The 20,103-nt window shown below is 45.1% G+C and overlaps 1 protein-coding gene across 7 annotated transcripts in view; it reads right to left on the reverse strand.

Moving 5' to 3' along the window:
• PDZD2 (PDZ domain containing 2) overlaps positions 1-20,103 on the reverse strand; it is a 204,380-nt gene that overhangs the window by 100,037 nt on the left and 84,240 nt on the right. The window contains exon 1 of one of the 7 annotated variants that reach the window (XM_027709483.1): positions 16,202-16,223. The exons of the other annotated variants lie outside the window; for them this stretch is intronic. The gene's annotated coding sequence lies outside the window, so the exon portion shown is untranslated. Of the gene's footprint in view, positions 1-16,201; positions 16,224-20,103 lie in introns of those variants that run through there. 7 annotated transcript variants of the gene reach the window in all.

Raw genomic sequence — 20,103 nt, forward strand, 5'->3', positions numbered from 1 at the left:
ATTCGCAGTGCCGCGTCCCCATTCCCTCTACCCCTCGGGCCGTGGCAGCCAAGAACCAAATAAATACTATGTGGATAGCATTCCTCTCATGGTGCCAATATAGAATCAATTAAGTTGAAACAGACCTATAAGATCACGGAGTCCAATCATTAACTCTGCTGCCAAGCCCAACACTACACCATATACCCAAGTGCCACATCTACATGTCTATTAAATACCTCCAGGATGGTGAGTCCACCACATCCATGGGCAGCCTGTTCCAACACTTGACAACCCTTTCAGTGAAGAATTGTTTTCCTAATATCCACTCTGTACCTTCTCTGGCACAGCTTGAGGCTGTGTCTTCTTGTCCTATCACTTATTACTTGAGAGAGGAGACCAGTCCCCACCTGGCTACAACCTCCTTTCAGGTTGTTGTAAACAGAGATAAGGTCCCCTCAGAGCCTCCTTTTTTCCAGGCTAAACACCCCCAGCTCTCTCAGCTGCTCCTCACAGGACTTGTGCAGCAGACTCTTCATGAGCTCCACTGCCCTTCTTCGGATATGCTGCGGCACGAGAGGAGAGCAGCCAAAATGTTACAGCACAGATCAAATGATTTTTGATCCCAATGATTCACCTCAACCAGCAACTGCTAAGCAGACCTCACAGACCACCCTCAGGAGCTGTTTACCTAAACCTTGACCACCTGCACACGCGCACGCGCACACACACACACACAAATACACACACACACACATTTTTTGAGTGCTTTCTAATTAGTATTTGCCAAGTGGCCCAACATCCTTGCTCTTGTGTTGTCTGAAAATTTTCCTCTGGCCATCACCCACCGAGCTCTCACCAGCCTCCTGTCACGGTCACAGAGTTCACAGACACCCAATCCTGGCCATCCCTGCAAGTCACACACAGCATGCAGGTCTTCCAACGCCCAGAGCAGAAAGCAGTGAGGGGCATGCCTGTGTTACCACTCATCTCTCCCAGTTAAAGCGATCCACCCCCCTGCAAATGTAAAGGATTTACAGCACCCAGAGGAATATCACATCCTGCACCAAAACTGCTCTGAACCCCCTGACAGACAAAAAAAATCCAAAGGCCTCATCTGCTAGCAAATTTTTGGCATCTGATGGGAGGCAGCAAATGGCATGCTCCCAAAGTCTCCTCTTTCTGTTCTCAGTGCTTTTTTAAAAGGCATCCACACAGTGAAATTAATATGGATTATATTTAAACGGTTTTTAAAATGCTTTCAATGCACACAGAAAAAAGAATCTATCATGTGGAGTCCCTGAAGATATATTAAACAGAACAACATAGACTGTAATGGTCTTTATTATTCAGACAATAATTCTGTCCAGAAGTTCCAGTGAGGCAAGTGATCCCTGTCAGGTTCACACCTGGTCATGCACATGGGTCTGATCTTTGCCCACAAATCTGCGACTGCATCTTCAGAGCTGGTATGTATCCACACATACCTGTAACAGCACATGCTGTCAAGAGACAGAAGGCATGCTGCAGCAAATGCAGTGCTTGTACTCAGCTGCTGTCACAGCAGATCTTTAATCACTTAGAAGAGGCCATGCATTTTCCTCAGTTGACATGCTTAATATTAAAATGGATTAAGATGTAACTGCTTTGAATGGGGATTTCCTAGACTTGGTTGCCACAGCCTAGGTTTGAGGCCACAACCTCAGAAGCTCAGGCTCAAAATAGCTAAAAACATAGTCGCTAACCCACTTCCACTCCCAGGGCACACAGTCAGCCCTTCCATCTTTTCCCATTACTAACAGATAAGAGGACAGTTTTACTTGCATGATCTGTACTTACTCCTGCAGGACTCGCGTTGAAAGGAGGAGCAGACCAGAGCTCAGCATCATCAGCAGCCTGGTTACCAGACACCACAGGACCACAGATACCTTCTTAGGCAAAACTCTCACTCAGCAGCCTTGCCCTGAAAGCCCAGATTGAGCCAACCCTATTTAAGGTTCAAGCAACTTTTTTTCATTTTTCTCCCACCTGCCAGGAGCAACTGGCCCAGTCCTGTGGTCTTATTCCATTCCCCTCTTCTCTCAATGTATAAAACGCTTTTCTTCACTTTTCCTTCTATGCATTATTTCACCCATTCAAAGTCCTCCTCTCCACTCATTTCTTGCATGATGCCCAGAAGTTATAAATCTCCAGTGCTTTCTCACAGATGACATTTTCACAAACAATGACATCCTAGTCATTTCCTCTCTGGAGTTCTCTGGCACATCCTGTTTATTCTATATCTATCTTGTTTGCATTGCAAACTCTTCAGAATAAGGACTTTCCACATTTTGTGTCCTATACTGGCTGGAAACATGACTGGTGCTACTCAATTCAAGGTTTTAAGGCCAAAAGAGATCACTGCAATTATCTAGCCTGACCTTTTGCCTACCACACAACAAATTTCATCAAGTGACTTCCGCTTTAGGCCCCTGATAGTCCTCATAGAGGTATGCTACTAATGGACGATGGTCACCATATAATTTTTTATTTTGCACTTTCCCCAATTTTGCTGCATATTCAGTATTTCTCTCCTTCATATTTAAATCCTTCCACTACTTTCAGCCGTTAGCCCATGTTCTAATTCTAAGAGACATTCTAAAATATACACATACCTTATTTCTATGATGGCTTCGCTAAAACAGTTGACGTTAATTGCTTATTATACTTTGCGTTTTCCCAGTTTATATTTAATGGTGCTTTTGCTGAGATATGTTCAAGAAAATAGAACTGTATTACAAAGAATAGATTTACAATCCTGCTTGTAAGAAGGTACATCTGTAAAAGATTAAAGAACTGAAATGACCTGAGAACAAAGTAAGGGGAGAGAACGAGCTGATGGCATTGCTGGCATGCAAGGTATTTTTCTGTTAAAAATGTATATACAAAAAACCATTCATACACTTTGAATACCTGTATTAACTTTAATGTTCAACATGCTATAAAATGATCATCTTCTGAAGGAAAAAAAAAGATTAAATTCCTTTGAGCCAAGTATTAAAAGCATTCTTAAAGCAAACAGACACAAGAAGAATGCTCAAAAAAATCTGGTTTTCATCTGTCGAAAATATGTACTGGCTTCAGCTAAAAGCCAATCAATCAATACCCAAAGAATGAAAAAAAAAAAGTTCCAGCCAGTTATAAATATTTTTTTAACTACAATCATCTGGCAGTGGAGCACCACTGACCTAACTTCATGAGCATCTGTCATGGTGATGGCCACAGTGCTGTCAGGAGAAGAAAACAGCGACCCTTTGCTCATTTTCCTGAGCAGACTAGAAGTGACCCACCACAAATCAGTGAGTGGCACAGTCTAGAGTGGAAAAATACCCAAAACAAACGCACAAGGAAACCTCTGAGCCTGCCCTGCCCCGTGCACCCAGAGCTCTGGGAGGCTGCAAGGTACCGAAAGGGTCCAAGTATGAGGTGCAACAACTGCACGCCATCACCACTAGGTGGGTATCCACCAAAATCTAATTTCATCGTTTCTTCTAAAAGAAATTATATTATCCCACCCACAGTTGAAGTTTCTATGAACATGGCATCATGCAAGAACAATAAAAGCGCTTCTCCAGTTTTCTTTTAATTGCTATGGCAACTCTGTTTATTTAGATTTAAACATCATCCTGGGATGTTTATAATGCCAACAGCACATCACAGTGAGGCAGAACAGGAAAGGGAGAGCCAGTGAGACTCTCATTGTGGCTAACCCTGGTCCAAATCAAGTAATGCAAAACCCCACAGTCAACAGCTGTAGTGAAAAACACAGAGAGATTAAGAATTGAACAGAAATAAACATTTCTTGCCACTCGCACTTTTTAACAGAGTGCTCTCTCAACTCTGGCAGCCTGGAAAACTGGGAGAGCTCTACCAACTCGCCCAGGTGCCCTTCTGCATCTTCACCAGTCTGCAAAAGTGGGATTTTTTAACTTGTGGCATCATGTAACCTGCTCTGCACATGGGCTTTCAGGATCATGGAAGGCACACCAGTTAACTGAAGATCCATTGCACCCACCCTAACAATTGTGCTTCCTACTGTGCTCATACACAGGAATGACTGAACAGCTTCACAGGATACCAGCAGTACTTCCAGCATAATTAAACCACTCGCTTCCATGCAAGGTTAGGCTAAAACCATATAAGCGACACTCAAGACCACTGTGAAACTCATGCAGCAGCACTTAACTGTTCCTACCTGAAATAATTTGCGCTCAGGATGCTGTACTTGTGGGTTGTGTTAAATGCTGCACAGCCAGGCAGTCCCCAGCAACACTACCCTGTAATTAATTTCACAAGATATCTACAAGTACGTGCAAACTCCAAGAAGCACAAGTTAAAGTGCACAAAGAATCACAGAACACCTCAAACTGGAAGGGAGCCGTATGGATCATCAAGTCCTGCTCCTCATAGAACTACTTTAGTTTTAACTAAACCATATGACTAAGAGCATTGCCCAGTTGCCCCTTGAACTCTGAGAGGCACGGCACTGTGACCGCTTCCCCTGGGGAGCCTGTTGCAGAGATCAACCGCAGAAGAGGCAGAATTACCAACTTCCACCAGATTTAAGATTCAGCAATGCAGGGGAAAACAAAAACAAAACCAAAACCCAACAAAAAAAATCCCCAAACAAACAGAAAACAAGCAAGTAACCTAATTTACAGTTCTGCCATGGTTAAAATGAAGAACTGAGCAATTGTTTTCAGTCACAATAGGCAATTGTTGAAAGAAATCAAGAAAAGATCATCCTGCAATCCATCTCTGAGGCTATCCAACAACTTGGAAAATGGTCTGTCACTTCATCCGTCAGGAATTTCTACCACCCAACTGGCTATAATGTGATCCTGGCTGGCAGGGAGCAGGAGTGATGTCTCTAGGACTCTGGAAATTGAACAGTTTTACCCCCCTAAACAGAAAACAATTTACCTGCACATTTTCCAAAATTACCATTACAAGGAGACTGCTTTCAATCAAACACTCTGCAGGCAAAGAGAGTTTTGCTCTGTTTGTTTTGTCCAGAGTAGCACAGAGAATTAGCAGAGGAAAGATCAGGTAATTGCCCCAGGCACGCTACTTCCTCCTGCACCAGAGGCTGGCCATCACCCTAGCTTCAACTTCTAGAGCTTCAGCTTCAACATCAGGCTTTTGATGGAGGAAGGATGTTTGTCCCACCCACACTGGTGATTTCATTACCTTGGAAGAGCTAAAGAAATATTTTGTACGCACCAACGGATCTCACACACTGGATGGGGAATAGGGCAGAGGTAGGGTAGGGTCCAGCCTGCAGCAAGCACTCTCTCATACGGCCTCTGCACTAGGAGTAAGACATGCAGAGTTGAGATGCCTCCATGTAAACCACACAGGTACAAAAAAAGAAGAGTCTTTCAAGCGACCCTTAGATCCTCAATGCAGCAGAAAGGATTCTGGATACTCTCCAAGCAAGGCAACAAACATGGGAAGCCCCAAACCTGCAATTACAGCAGCCCACGGGGACAAGAGAATCACTATTATTCCAGGAAGATCAGGAACCACAGAAGAGTTCCACCACAGCCTCCCAGTGTACCCAGGGGCACAAAATCCATCGTCACAACTGCTACATCTTGCTTGCCTAACTACCCACACAGAACCAGTTCTGTTAGAACTTCATGGAGAGACGAGTCAAACAGGACAAAGGCAAATGTCTAAAAACAGCAGCAGGGTGGGGATTATTTTTATTTTGGAACTGAAGTGCTGCAGCAGCCTTTTTGACATGGAAAAAAAAAGTTTTCCTCAGAAAGCAAAATGTTTAAAAGGGTCTCTGCACAAATAACACATAACAGCCATAGGTGCATAAAAAACTCCATTAGCTTCCAAAGTGACTTTTTTGTGGCTGGTCAGGCTCGAACTTAGCAGTAAATTGCAGCAGTCCTTTCTGAAGAAAGCACATCTAGCTTCATCTGTGAAACAAACGTGTAGAGGTTAGAACTGCATGGAAAACTACTTCTGCAGTGAACCACCCCCAAAGTTTTGAACGGTGTATTTCATTTTAGTACCATCTCTGCAGAACACGGTTAGTTAATCTCACATTTAACCCTCTGTGCCAACATTTGTATAGTTTCTGTTGCTGCGCTGGAACCCGCACATAATGGGATCTGGCTCAGTGCTCGTGGTGCTCCAGGGATCAATTACCATTTTATACATCAGTGTTTCATTACTGAGCCGTGAATGTCCTCCAGCCAATCATACCCTCAGCTCTGCGCTCCAAGACTCTAATCTTTGAAAATTAGGTATTTGGCAAGATACACTGTAAGAAAGGAAAACTGCCGGACTCATGCTGTTTTGAATGCATCCAGCTTCCATTCACAAATGCTGCCATGGCGGTGGCCACTAGATGTTTGCAGTTATGTGATTAAAAAGAAAACGATGATAATTGTGGAGTGGAAATGCACTCTCATCTGTCACTTCTCCTGGAAAATAATGAGCTCCCTTCCTTGTTATGTTCACTGCAATATATCTTTGGAAAAGCCTTATAGAGATTAATGCTCAATTGCTGTAAATGAGCTTAGCTTTATTTATTCTAGGAGAGGATCTGGCCCCAAAGTCCCAATAAGCCATTGCTTCACTATGCTTATTAAAGGAAAATCCTATATGGTAGCTAAGACAGGACTTTGGCGTTGTGTCTCGCCTATAGATTCAGCGATGGAGATTTGGCATGCTTTATATCAACAAGCTGTGCCTAAGTGCATACTTTAAATGAGTCTAAGATACAAGACAGCAAACACTATAAATCTTCGCACAATAAGACAAACTTGGCATTTCTGCTGCTCATCTTCAGCTTTGCTGTCTCCTCCCCATGTGCTGCAACACGACCGGGAACCTCATTGAGTTCTGACTGATGACACGGGAAACTCATCTGCAGCACTGTAAATATTTGAAATAGTTGATTCTTGAGCAGCAGCTCTGTAGCAGAGACTCCAGGGAACAGAGGCACCGCATGCCCAGACAGGCTGGCTGGGTCCCCACTGGACTGGAGGTACCAAGAAGGGAACCATGTCACCGGGAAGAAGACCTCAGGGAGAAAACAAGTGTGCTCTTAAAAACCACTGTCATTTCAGTCATCTGTTTTGAAATTGCAAGTGCTGTAAAGTGACAACACACAAGTCACAACCACATGTTAGAGAGTTTGTTTTAAATCATGAGGTGAAAATAAGAATCCATTATAACTCCGTTTAACATTCCTGGGCTGGTATGCAACTATGCAACCCACGCAACACCACAGCTGTGGTAGCGAGGTCTCAAAAATCTGCTCCAAGAGATTGGAGAAAGCACCAGAACCAAATGTGAGGACAGTGCCAGAAGTCTCACACGGATGGCTGCATTCACCCCCATCCAGCCTTTCCTCTTCCCATTGCCACTTACACTCCAGATGCATCCAGGTGGCAGAACAAAAACTGGCTGACTCTTTGGGAAGGATTTTTAGCGTTTCATGGTTCAGCAGATCTAAGGCTGTGGCTCAAAGCCTCTTACACTGGCCACCCAAAGTACAAACGTTCCCTTAAATAACCCTTGTTGAGAACTGGGGCTTTCCACACCTTTTTGGAAAAGAATTGGACTTCAAGCAGAAATTTTTTTTAACTAAGTGATAGAAACCCTCTGCCATGCAACTTAAAGGGATCAGCCTCTGTGGCTTCAAGAGCTCCTAGAAAAAGAAAAAAAATATACTGAATAACTGATACACAAATGACTAAATACTAATGACCTAATCATATGGCTTTTCCATGACTTTAACAAAGATTCTGTGAACCCAGCACTGGCATTCTGATGAGCAAATATGTGCAGAACAGCAGCAGATGTCAGGTATTGAAAAAAACAATAGAAATCCTACCTTTAGATGATTCTTTTAATAGAAAAAGATGAGTTGAGTACAGACTCCTCCTTCAGATATTAATACAAGGACAAAACTCTAAATTGTCTCTTCAAGTACAAACACAGAGAGCAACTTGTCACAAGTGGATTTTTGTGGCTGGACAGCAAATGCTGTTCATTTTCAAGCATAGTCCAGACTCAGCTGAACATCTCACAGATGCCCCCAGAGTTTCAGATCTCCCTCCAAGCTACCAGGAATGGCTTGTTTGCTCCTTCTACCTGCTAGAATTCTCCAGGTGAGTTTTAAAACTACCAAACAAAGGAAATACAGCAGTTAACAGTGGAATTGTAGTACTTCACCTTCCACAAATACTGATTTTATTGAATATTGTGCCAGTAGAGCCTTTTCAATCTGATACACATGTTCATGAAACGTATAAAGCTAACACCCTAGCTCTGTCATGTTCTTCATTAATAATTACGATTACTGGCCATTTTAGGTATACACAACGCATGTTTCAAAATCTAGCCCTTTTTTTCTTTTATAATGACCCACTTGGTGTGTTTGCTGTTTTTAGAAAGGGCTGTGCTGCTTGCTCAAAGCTCTGGGAGGCCACAGTAACCCTCTCTCAACTGGAACTGGGCTTGGATGATGATCTATTCTGGTCTTTTGGCACTAGCCATAAAAGAAGACACAGATTAAGGTTTTCAAGATGATTTCTGCCAGATAACACACTCAAATAAGCCATTGATACAGTGACAATACTATTTCAGTAATGCTCAGAGCTGACACAATTGGTATTTTCAGCTCTGGTCATTCCTACAGTTAATAAGAGTATAAATTAAAAATGCCATCCCCACTATACATTCAAATCATTAGTTTCATGTATTCATTATTTTTTCTGTAATTTTCTTTTTTCAGATGAAAAAAACCTTCTGCAGGAACTGTTAAGTGTTGATAATAACAGACCAGAACACAAAGCCATTTTTCACTGTCCAAGAGGAAATATTTAACATCACGGCTCTGACACAAGCATGCCTGTCACCAACACCCTGCACATGCAGTGCCTGCCTGCATGTGGATCCCCCACCAGCCCAGCTCCACAAGCCGTCCTGTTTACTATTTAGGGCCGACGTTAAAGCCAAACCAAGCTCCACCCCACAAAACCCAGAAGAAGAGCAGCTTGTGCAGATGTTGAAATTCTGGTGAGAAAGACAAACTATAAACAGATTTCCTAAAGGAGCCGCCTTGGGACAGTCTTATCCAGCAATTCCACTAATTCCCTTGATAGAGAAAATAGGGGACTGCGAATGAAATCTGCAGACAACAGATAGCTGGGAAAAGTCTGTCAACTCAGAGGATGGGCAGAAGTGTACTCAGAACATTCAGGGACTAAAACAACTGAGAGGAGGTTCAGCTTGTAATAAAGCCAAGTGCAATCATGCACTTTGGGATTAAAGAAATATGTTCTGCAGCTTGGTAGCTCAACAGTTGGAAGTGATACAGAAAGAGAAAGCCATTGGTGGTTTAGTGGCTCACGGCAAGAGGGTAAAAAAGCCTGATGTTGCCCAAGGTCTCAGTGAGGAATGGGCAAATATGCAAGACAGTAGTAAGGTCTCAGCTGGAACAACATGCAATTTCAGGTTACCGAGTTCAAGAAGCTTAAGTGACACTGGAATAGTGCAAGAAAAGGTCAGCAGGATGACCTCTCCCATGAGACAAAGAGACATTGGCTTTTCTACTGGAGCAAAACGAGGGCTCTCTTTGGAGGGAGAAAGGAAAGACAGAGAAGTACAAACCACCTATAAAGAGGTTTAGGCTGGAATTTGAAAGGAGACTTATATCCACCAACATAATACTGTTTGAGCAAAGCTTCAAAAAAAAAAAAATTTAGGCAGGAGGCCGACTGTTCAGTACATGAAAATCTACAGCATGGTTGTCTAAGACAGCCAAAAACACGACCAACCATGCAGGAGGTCCAAAGTTGGTCCTGATAACATACCTCCTCACCATATACAGCCCAATGAGCCTGCCAACCAAGGTGCAGGAGCTGCACTGCTACCCCAGAACCCGAGACCTTCCCTCACCTGCCACCTGGTCTGTCACCAGAAGACCATGGTGCTTAAGTGTATGGAGAGTTCAGACTCATGTTACTGACACAGTAAAAGCTACTTTGGCTTCCTAAATCACTACACAGTGAAAAGGGGGTGACTTTTTCCACAAAACTTAAGGTTATGCCCAAATCAAGTCAAAGGAAGACAATGAAAGGAGGCTGGTGAAAAGCATGGCAGGTCACACAAAACAACTGAGGTTAGAAGAGAAACAGTTCTAAAGGAAAGGAGAAGGTTTGTGGCTGAAGGCTTTAGAAACCATCACTATGATAGCAAGCAATTCACTATCATGGCTGAACTCCCCCACTACTCCCCAACGCCGCCCAACAAAATTAACAGTGCGGGCAGGTTCAAACGAGGGCGGTTGACAATCTTGCTAGTCCAAATTAATCTCTGTTTCAAATGAAAAACATGAAGTTAAAAAGGGGACGAGGGTGAAGGAAGGAAAACATAGAGGCTAATTAATGTCAATCACTATAAAACCCCATGACTGATGCTTTTGACATGACCCTTCCAGACAGTGCTTCTGCAGACAGTTGTGTGAGCGTGAGGGGAGTGCCAGAGTGCCGCATAAGAAGCAGGATTAGGTGGGAGGTGCCTTGAAATCCACACAACACAAAAACATCTTGCTCAAATATTTATATACAAACACCGTTTCCAGATGTTGCAGCAGAGACCTGTGGATGCTTATGCCTTCTATACCATCTCAACAGCAAAGGCTTAAAATGTCTGCGTAGCAGGATAGGTAGAAACTAGACTCCAAATTAAGTACCACAAACTACTGTTACTGCCACAGGAGATGTGCAAAGGAGAATTACCCCCATGAGCTTTTCTTCTGTGAATTTACCATCCCACTGCCACCTTAGATCTAGAAAAGCCACAAACAGAATTACGAGCTCATTTCAGGCTTCTTTTCTTAAGTCCAACCAAGTATTTTGCCCACAGAAGGGCTTCATTTGTACATTTTGTGTGGTTGTTACTCTCTACTCAATCTTCAAACCTTACAACAAAACATACAGTATTTTTAGGTCACCAGGTAAGATTTAAACTCTCTATCCATGAGAAGAAAATGAGTCATTAGTCAACGACATAGTTTATAGAAACAGAAATTATCAATTTCCCTCTACTCCTTGGACACAATCTGTTGCTTTCACTGTGCTGCAACTTTGGGACTGGTACATCAGACATTTCCTTCGTTAGGTTGCATTTGGAAAGTTGTCATTGCAATACCAAAGACAATAACTTCCTACTCTTAACCGAGCACTGTCAGGAGGCTTTGCTAAGCAACAGGATTGCAGAGTAGAAATTGCTCTAATATTGAAGTTTTTGAGATCCAAATTAAATTATAAGCAGTTCTACAAAGTCTCCTTAAAACTCTCAGTGTGTGTTCCCACGTCCCCCAAGTGCTCTCTTGCAATTCACCTGCAACACAAACAACTGTCTTTGGCCAACTTTGTGTTGTTTTTAAAGGGCAGCTGAGCTTATGGAAGACAATATAAAATTATTTTTCCCTGTTCCTCCAGAAGGACCCTGGCTGCTCAAGCCAGCTGCTGCACTTTGCAGGCAGATGGACTCTCTTAAATGTTAGTTTTAATGACAAAACTAACTTTTCAGCCATAAAAAGTTCAGCTTTCTGCATTCCCAACAGCTGTTTCTAGAAGGCTGCTCAAGCACCGGGGCTGAGTGGCGGCTTCTTTAGAAGTTTCTTCCCTGGAGGGTAACTTCAGAAACCATCTTGGCCGGTCTAAACTCCTGCTTTAAAAGCTGCAGTGGAAGGCGCTTCATGCTTTTTAAATGAAAGCAACACTTTAAAAGGATTGTAGCAGCTGGACATGAGGAGAGATGAGACACTGTCTATCCAAAGTTTAAAACTGAGCCCACAGCTAGGAGAGAGCAGCCACATTCTTACAGATTGGCGTAAACCACAAATAGTTTCATTTAAGTCCAGCTGGAGAGTAAGGACCCTGAAAGGAGGTTTCCCTTTGAAGCCCCATAACTTCTGAGCTCCCTTGGAAGAGCCCAGCAATACCTCAATCAGGCAGAAGATGCTGCTGCATGGACACACACGTGCTTTGTCTGCAAGACACAACCTACATACCTCAGCTTACTTCCACTGCTAGCAGGCACTTTTCAGAGTTTTTCCTTTGATTCCTCTCACAGATGTGTCCACCATCCTAGAAAAGTATCCCATCCACAAGCCCTTTCTCACCCTTTACTCCCTACTCTGCTATTCAGGTGCCAGTATGGGGAATTCAACAGGGCAGCACAGTCTTAAGTCTTGCATCACTTTCGGGTCTTGTTAGGCAGGTGGTGCCTATCAAAAGCATTTAAGGTTTTTCACTTTTATTTCATCAACAACATGGAAGAGCTGAGGTGACTTCATGCAGAAAGCATTTCTACATCCTCCACAGCCCTCTTCCCAGGAGTTACACAGGAAGTAACTTCCCTTTGCTGAAGAAAGCAACTTTCCCCAATTTCTTATCAGTTGGCTCATCATCAACCAAGCAATGGAGAATTTACACCGGAGATGCCAGTTAGTCTACAAACAAATCTGTTTTGTACTCAATCCCAAGAAGGCCTGAGTATCAGCTCAGCATGTCACGCTTATCCTGAGGTCACTGGTCAAGACCCACGGAATCAAGACATCACTTTCAATAAATATTTTCACATTAAAACATCTGGAAAAGAGCCAGGAACTTCAGCCAATCAGATGAATATACAGTACAAGCCAAGCAGTCCCCTATGGTTATCCTGTCTCTGGAAGCTGGCCTCTTAGCAAGTAATTTACATCTCACACTCATTCATATTTTAAACAGGTCTTTTAAAACCTGTTTCCTACATGTCAGTGTGTTTAAGGATCTCGATAACTTTTTGCTTTGGTGGCTGCATCCTCCTCCTCTCTGCTCTTTCAGCTTTGACCTAGAAGAGCACCAGAGCTATAACTGGGTCAACCCACATCGCAAAATATCCTGCCCCAAAAGAGGAAGGTCAGTGTTCAAAGACACAGGACAAAGGTCTTTTGCCTGGTATTGTTAGCTGGACTGCAATATGACCTGTGAACAAGCAGCACAGAAGTCTGACCCCACCAAGGCATTCTTGACCATCCTGGATTACGGGCAAGAACTTGAAAATGAGCTTCCTTCCTGTTCAGTAGGGTAAGATTCCTGCTCCTTTCTGCAACTCCTGTATCAAAAACATCAACAGTGCCCTTGCTGCTCTCCCAGCTCATCAGCAACTGCAGAGATTTGCAAATACATTCCCTGACTATTTTGTACACACTCACAGTAGTACTTGGAAGCCACACCCGTTTCTTGAGACAAAAGGTCAAATTCTGCAAATTACTGCAAATCTTAAGCTTTGGCAGAATTCATCTGGAGCCAAGAGCTTCTCAATGCTGTAGAAAGTGCTGGAGATGCTGTGGGATAAGCCAAGTGAACTATGCCAATGTGAATCTAAACCTTCAGAAAGCAACGATGACAGCTACACCAACAGCCTTCCCCTTGCAGTGTTCAACTTGTGTTTCAGATTTACATTAGATTTACATAACATTAGATTTAGTCCATCACCCACTGTCAAGAGGAGAGCTGTATATGAAATAACAAAACATGACATGGGTACGACACACCCCAAAGCCAACACACCTGGGCCAGGTCCCTCCAGCACAGGGCTAAGCAAACACAGCCATGCTGCATCCCATGCAGGCCTAGAAGAAGCAGAGCCATGTTATCCTAATGCTTTAGGGATCTACTTGACCTGAGCTGGCCCTGCACTGAGACAACACAGAGTGCTGCAACCACCTTCCCAACAACCACAAGTCCTGGAGATGGACCTCTGAGACATCAGGTGGGCTGAGGTTCTGTCCTCAAATCAAAGTATTTCTACACACCCCAGCTCCCGAGAACTCTGGAAAATGGGCCAGGATCTGTGCTACATTTTGGCTCATGCGACTATCAACATTCACAGAGCACTCTGCAGAAAAGGCAACATTTTCCCTGAATCCTGGACTAAGCTCTCACTCATTTACTACATTTTGGCCTACAACAGAATTCCACTATCTATTTTAGCTGAATGTATTATTCCTCATTAGCAGTCTCAGGCTGTTACAAATGTTTAGCCTAGCAAAACACTGAGTGCAACTACTCCACGACTGACAGCATTCCTATGCCAAGCAAAACATTTCTCGTTCATCAGGTAGAGCGGAGGTACCAAATCCTGCTTCACAAGTTGTGTACCATCTCACAGGGAGTGCAGGCTCTGCTGCAAACCCAACCTCTCCACCAGAGCTACAGCTACCACAGGGCAAGGACTGGAGGAGGGGAAGGAGGAACAAGGGAAGAAGAAAAGTGACAAGCCTGAAGAAAGGGGTGTCAGCCTACAGGGAATGAAAGCGCACCTGTCTGAGTCTGTGTGTAAAGTCAGGGTGTATTCAGGTAACTCAAACTGCACTTAGGTCCTTATAGCCAGTATTTTCATGAAGCTGGCTGTAGGCAGCTCCCCCTTGAAGAATTCCTCAGGGGCTACTGCCTTTCTTTGGTCCTTCAGGAACACACAGTACCCACAACAGCATCCATTTCTACCCACACATGTCAAACAGGCTACTACCTCAAGTTCCCTGCAGTCACGGCTCTATCAGGACTGTGAACTTTAAAATTAACTTACAAAACCAGCCAGAGAGAAGGCAACTTGACTGTTGTATCCCAGGGCTAGAAGAAGGAAGGGGGAAAAATCCTAACACCCAAACCAGCCAACAATTCTTCATGCCAAACAAGCAATTTTATTAAGGAAATAACATCTGAACAAGACACTCTGCACACACACGTTCTGCAGCTGGAATCTCTTGAGCTGATGTGTCTCTTGGTGATACATAATTCAGAAAATAATTCAGCTCAGCCTCAGAGGCTGGTGGTGGTGGCCCTGTAGTCCTATCAGGCACAAAGCATGGTAAAAAGCTAGGCACAGACTTTAAAAAATATACAGAGCAAATCTGAGAAACATCTTTTTTCTCTCCCTGCAGTGGACTTGGTGGACAAAACATACTTTCTGGATGACCAGAGAGAAGCCCTGAGCCACCACAGCCCACCAGTCCTCTTCTCTGACCCCCTCTGCTGCCCGCCAGACTGCATGTGATAGGAGGAATGCCCCCGCATGCAAACAGAGGCATGCACCAGGGCAGAAGAAAACAGTGTCCATAAGTAAGGTTATATACACTTTGAGAGTGCCACACAAATAAAAAAAAACATAGGTACCACCCACACCACACCATGCTATCTTCATCAGTCCTTATCCCCAGACCACATAATTTATCATACTTTAAGCAATAACAGTGAAGGACTAAACGGCACTGATATATGTAGGTACATAGTGACATAGTGTCTGGCACTTGCTGGAATACACAGGACATCCATATAGAAACAAAACAGATCTTCACAATTTCAGAGTTTATCTTATTGCTTTGCTACCCCCACTGACCCCTCAGGGACCAAATATCAGTGACAGAACAGCCTGTCACCTTCCCCTTTCAGTTTGGGGTACAGTGAGTAGATACAGAAGTCTGGCCATGACAGGGAGGACACGTACCCTGATTGTACAGCCTTAACCAAGGCTCCTTTCCTCCTGTCCTCCTTTAGTTGCTGTCCACTAAAGACAGGGCATGCAAAAGATCCTCCGTAAAGGAAAGATCCTGCCATCCCACTGTACTTGCAGAGTATGATTCCCTCTGCTCACACCCAAAGTCCATGCATAGTCACACATCTGCTAAATCACAGCAAGATCCTTCCACAGTGCCACAGGTTTTCTATTTCAAGTGGATTCATAATTTGCAGGTAACACACTTTCCTGACCATGCAGAAAAATCATGACATAAAGGATATATCATTAACACATTTCCACCAAAAGATCACACACAGAGATGTATCAGGCAAGATGACTAACCCTTCCAGCAGATCCTTGCGAGAAATGAAATACTAAATTATTATTTTCTAAATACCACGATAATATTTAGTCACTAAGTCAAAAATCCTTCCAAGACATAAGAAGTAATAACATAAGAGACCTGCTTTCTTCCCAGGAAATAAAAGTGAGGACCTAATTTCCAGCTTCCAACTAGAGTGGGGGTACCCTGGTGTAACAGATCCCAAGATCACACAGTTCAAGATGAAGAAAAAGCCTTCATTACCCTTTCCACCCGCTTTTTACCAATACCATCCAGAGGCTTCCCATCTCTCCATACCTTCTCAATTAAGGGGGATCCTCTTTTTGAGCCAGGAGATGGAGCCAAAGGGACACTCCCTACTGTGAAGAAAAGGTGAAATGCACGGAGAGAGAACCTCACTTTCTGTTGTCAAGGGTGTTACTATCAGTCTATTACTATCAGTCAATATGAAACAGCAATCCACGGTGATGCTGTAGGATGCAGGGGAGAGCTGCATAACTCACAAAACAGCTCTAGAAAAGTTGATACACCACCCACCTGAGCCAGCAAATACCAGTTACTTTTCTTATTCAACAATTTAATATCTTGAAATTAAAAACTTAGGACACATACACATTTCTAAGAAATGTGCTGACCAGAGGTATCAGGCATCAAAAGTACTGTCAGGAGAGAGATGAATTAACCTTTATCATCAGAACTGCTGTTGTTCCAGACACTAATGCATGATATTTCTGAATAGCACAGGGTCCAGCTCAGATTGTGAATGTTTTCAAAAAACCCAGAGTTTTGTGAGCCGAATGGCACACACAGAGAGTGCACTGTTGTGCAACACAATACTTAAGAGGCTTTCCATCTGCACTCCATTTCAAAGCATATTTTACTTGTTAGCTTCATTCAGAAGGTCCCCCAGTTCCGCTGCAAGAGAGGACCCTGCCAAAATGCTGGGCTGAGCAGAAGCACTGAATCTGTACCAACATAAAGTAACTATGAATTAAGAATGAAGTACGGCTATGCCCTACATGCACCAAACCCACTAAACACCAACAGACTTTTGTTTGCTTGGGGATTAGGAGATATTTAGGGAACATGATGGCTGCGGCACTATGGCCCCCGAAAGCTCTTCTAAATGAAAGCCAGGAATCATGATAGATTTAGGAAGTAATAATTCAGCTCTATTTTTTGCATCCAGTTGGAAGACAGTATATTTTCCTTATTAAAAGCGTACGCAGGCTTGCCAAGCGAAGCTCCTCTTGTAAGGCTTTCGGCAGCGCTTTCATTTTAAAAATCTGGTGCTCGTGCGTCCTACAGGAAAGCATTTTGTGCCTGGAGTTGTAAGGGTTTCCTCCAAACGAACTGTTCAGTGGTTTTGAACCGAGCCTCGTCCCCACGGGAACGCGCACCCTCCTGCCAAACCCCGGCTGAAGTTTCTGCCCAGCCGCGAGCCCGGAGCCCCCAGCTCCGGGGCTGGGGGACGTCCCGCACCGGGCGAGCGCGGATCCCGCGGGGCTCCCGCCGCCCGCCCGGTGCCCCCGCACCCGAATCAACTTGCGGCTCCGCGCACCTCTCCGCCTCGTCTCCCACCGCTCCACCGGGATCAGCCTCCCCGCAGCAGCCGGCTGATCCCCGCCGCCCACCCCCAACAGCCCGCTTCCCGCTTCCCGCAACCCGCTCCCCGCTCATCCGCTCCATCACCTGCCGGCGCCGTGCCGCGGAGCCGGTGCGCGCCGGCGGCGGCGGCTGTGGCGGCGGCCGTGCCTGTGCCGGTGGCTGTGGCGGTGGCTGTAGCTGCTGCTGTCACTGCTGCTGCTGCCACTGCTGCCGCCGCCGCTCCCGCTGCCGCTGCTGCCGGCGGGGAGGCACCTTCGGCGGCGGCGCCGCCGCCTCCCGGGCGCGGGGCGCGGCTGCAGCGGCCACGCAGGGCCCGAACACCGCCCCACCCCGGCCCGCCCCGCCGCGCAGGTGGGAGCGCTGACCCCGGCGCACTCAGCCGGGCGTGGGGGGGGGGGACACAGGGACGCCCCTCCCGCCCGCTGCCGGGTGCCAGACCCCGGCCCCGCGTCCCCGGCGCCCACCCCTTCCGAAGCCGTCCCCGCCGGGGGGATGCGCTGGGCAGCCTTTGCGCTGCCTTCGGGCACCTTCACAGGTCGCTTCCCCGCGGGACCCGGTCCGGACACGGTGCTTTTCCCTTCGGCACACTTGCTCCACCCAAACCAGGCTACTGCTGAGAGCCGTCCTCTTTATACGCCCCCTCCCCCCCCGCACGTGAAAATGTTTCCCACTCGGGGCATCCGAATTGAAATCCCCAACTGCTGCCTCCGAACAACTCCCAGGAGCTTGTTCCCTTTTTCCCTTTTCCGGAGCCTGGCCTGATGTGCCAAAGCCAAGTGTCTTTATCACAGGCTGTCATTTAACATCCCACGGCCATTTTCCAGGTGTGTGGCAGCCGGTTCCCGGCAGACCTAACAGCAGCCAGGTTATATCCAACATTGCATTTTTTCCTTCTGCCATCTAAACTATACAGCTGCGGTCACAGCCATCTTCTGGTGACAGAAGTTTTGGCCATATACAGGGAGAAAACCCACTGCTGTAACTGTTTAAAAAAAAAAAAAGAGAGAGAACTATATTTGCCCAAGGAGTGACAAGGAGTGAGCAGATCAGGCTGTAATCAAGATGGACAGGGATTAAATTCCTCCGCTGAGTCCCATGCTGTATTCAAGCCATCTTTTTAACAGCTTAGGTTTGCTCACAGCAGTCCTGGCTCCCACATGTAGTATGATCCTGCACAGAAAGAACTGTCCCTCCTGTTTTTCAAGATTTTCAGTGTGATTTTCAGCCTTTCACGAGTTCAGAAGGAGTCAGAAGAGTCTCTGAACTTTGTTCCTTGGAGCAAAACGCATAGCCTGATGTCAGTGCCTTAACTCCCAGGGAGCACAGGCAGTTAATTAGGTGCCAAAATGGAACACACCGATAGTTAACATACCTAGAGCTAACCCAAAGGGAAGCTTTCAGTCGTTGGGATGTGCCTCTTTCTGGGGCTCAACACTGCTAACCAGGAAATGCCTCCCTTCCCACCATGATTCATGGCCTGACATCTCCTGAGAAAAAAACCTCATAAGCCCCTTCATTTAAAAAGCAGAGATCAGATTTTGAGCACAGTGAGAGGAGGGTGTGATGGCTGCATCCGTCCCCTGAGCAGCAGAGGGGCTGGGAAGTTCATCCAGCATACAGACAGCAAATTCCACAGCTTCTGCTCACGAGGAGGGAAATGTGCACCAGCATTATTTTCCTAGGAAAATAAGGAGCTTCCAGACGACTCCTGCCTAAGACCCCTCCAACACCTCTTCTTTAAATGTATTCCTCTGTGCAAAACAGAATCTAAACTTCAGGATACTCATGTGGGAGGAGAGGTTTTTCTGAGTCCCCGCCCTAAAACTGTTTTGTTTTGCCCACGACCTGGTTATTATAATAATACAAAAGAGTTTTGGATCAGGAATCACACCCTGGGATGCCTCCTTTGGTCTCCCTAACTATTTAGACATAAACAGAAAAGAGACCACAGCAGTTATTCTGCACAATCTCCTATCATACTAGAAGTCCAGAAGGATCCAGGAAATGTTTATCCTATAGGCTACAAAATATGACCCAATTTCCTATCCAAATGCAAAGTAAAATGCAAAATCCTGCCTGGTAAAATCTTGGCAGAATAGGGAGTGAGAAGAGGGTTTCTCCTCCCAGCTGGCCTGAGGAGGCACAGCAGAGAGGGAAATGGCATGCAGAGTTCCCGTGGGACAAGGAGACAGATGAGCTGCTCTGGCTCGGGCAAGACCAAAGTGTCCTGGATGAGAGCACAGAAACAGGCTCTTGGGCATCAGTAAAGTCCAAAACTGTCAAGTACCTCCCAGCTTGATGACAGTTCTGCAGGGCTTTTCTAGGTCTGTTTTGGAGCCAACATCCCACTGAAATTTTGGGGGATTGGGCCCTAAATCTTTTTAGCTTTTATTTTAAAAAATATTGGTAGCATTTACATATTTTACGCACATACATGCAGCTGTGCATTTCAAAGTAATCTGTTGTGCTATAAGCCAAAACAGGATTTGAGTCATACAGGGTTTTAAAGATAAAGCATTGATTTATCTAAAGAAATCTGTCTAAAGAAAATTGGCTTCATACATATTCAAGGAGAACTGCTTAGCACAGAT

The sequence above is a fragment of the Neopelma chrysocephalum genome, unplaced genomic scaffold (assembly GCF_003984885.1).
Source record: "Neopelma chrysocephalum unplaced genomic scaffold, ASM398488v2 Primary Assembly neopelma1_96780, whole genome shotgun sequence".
Classification (NCBI taxonomy): domain Eukaryota; kingdom Metazoa; phylum Chordata; class Aves; order Passeriformes; family Pipridae; genus Neopelma; species Neopelma chrysocephalum.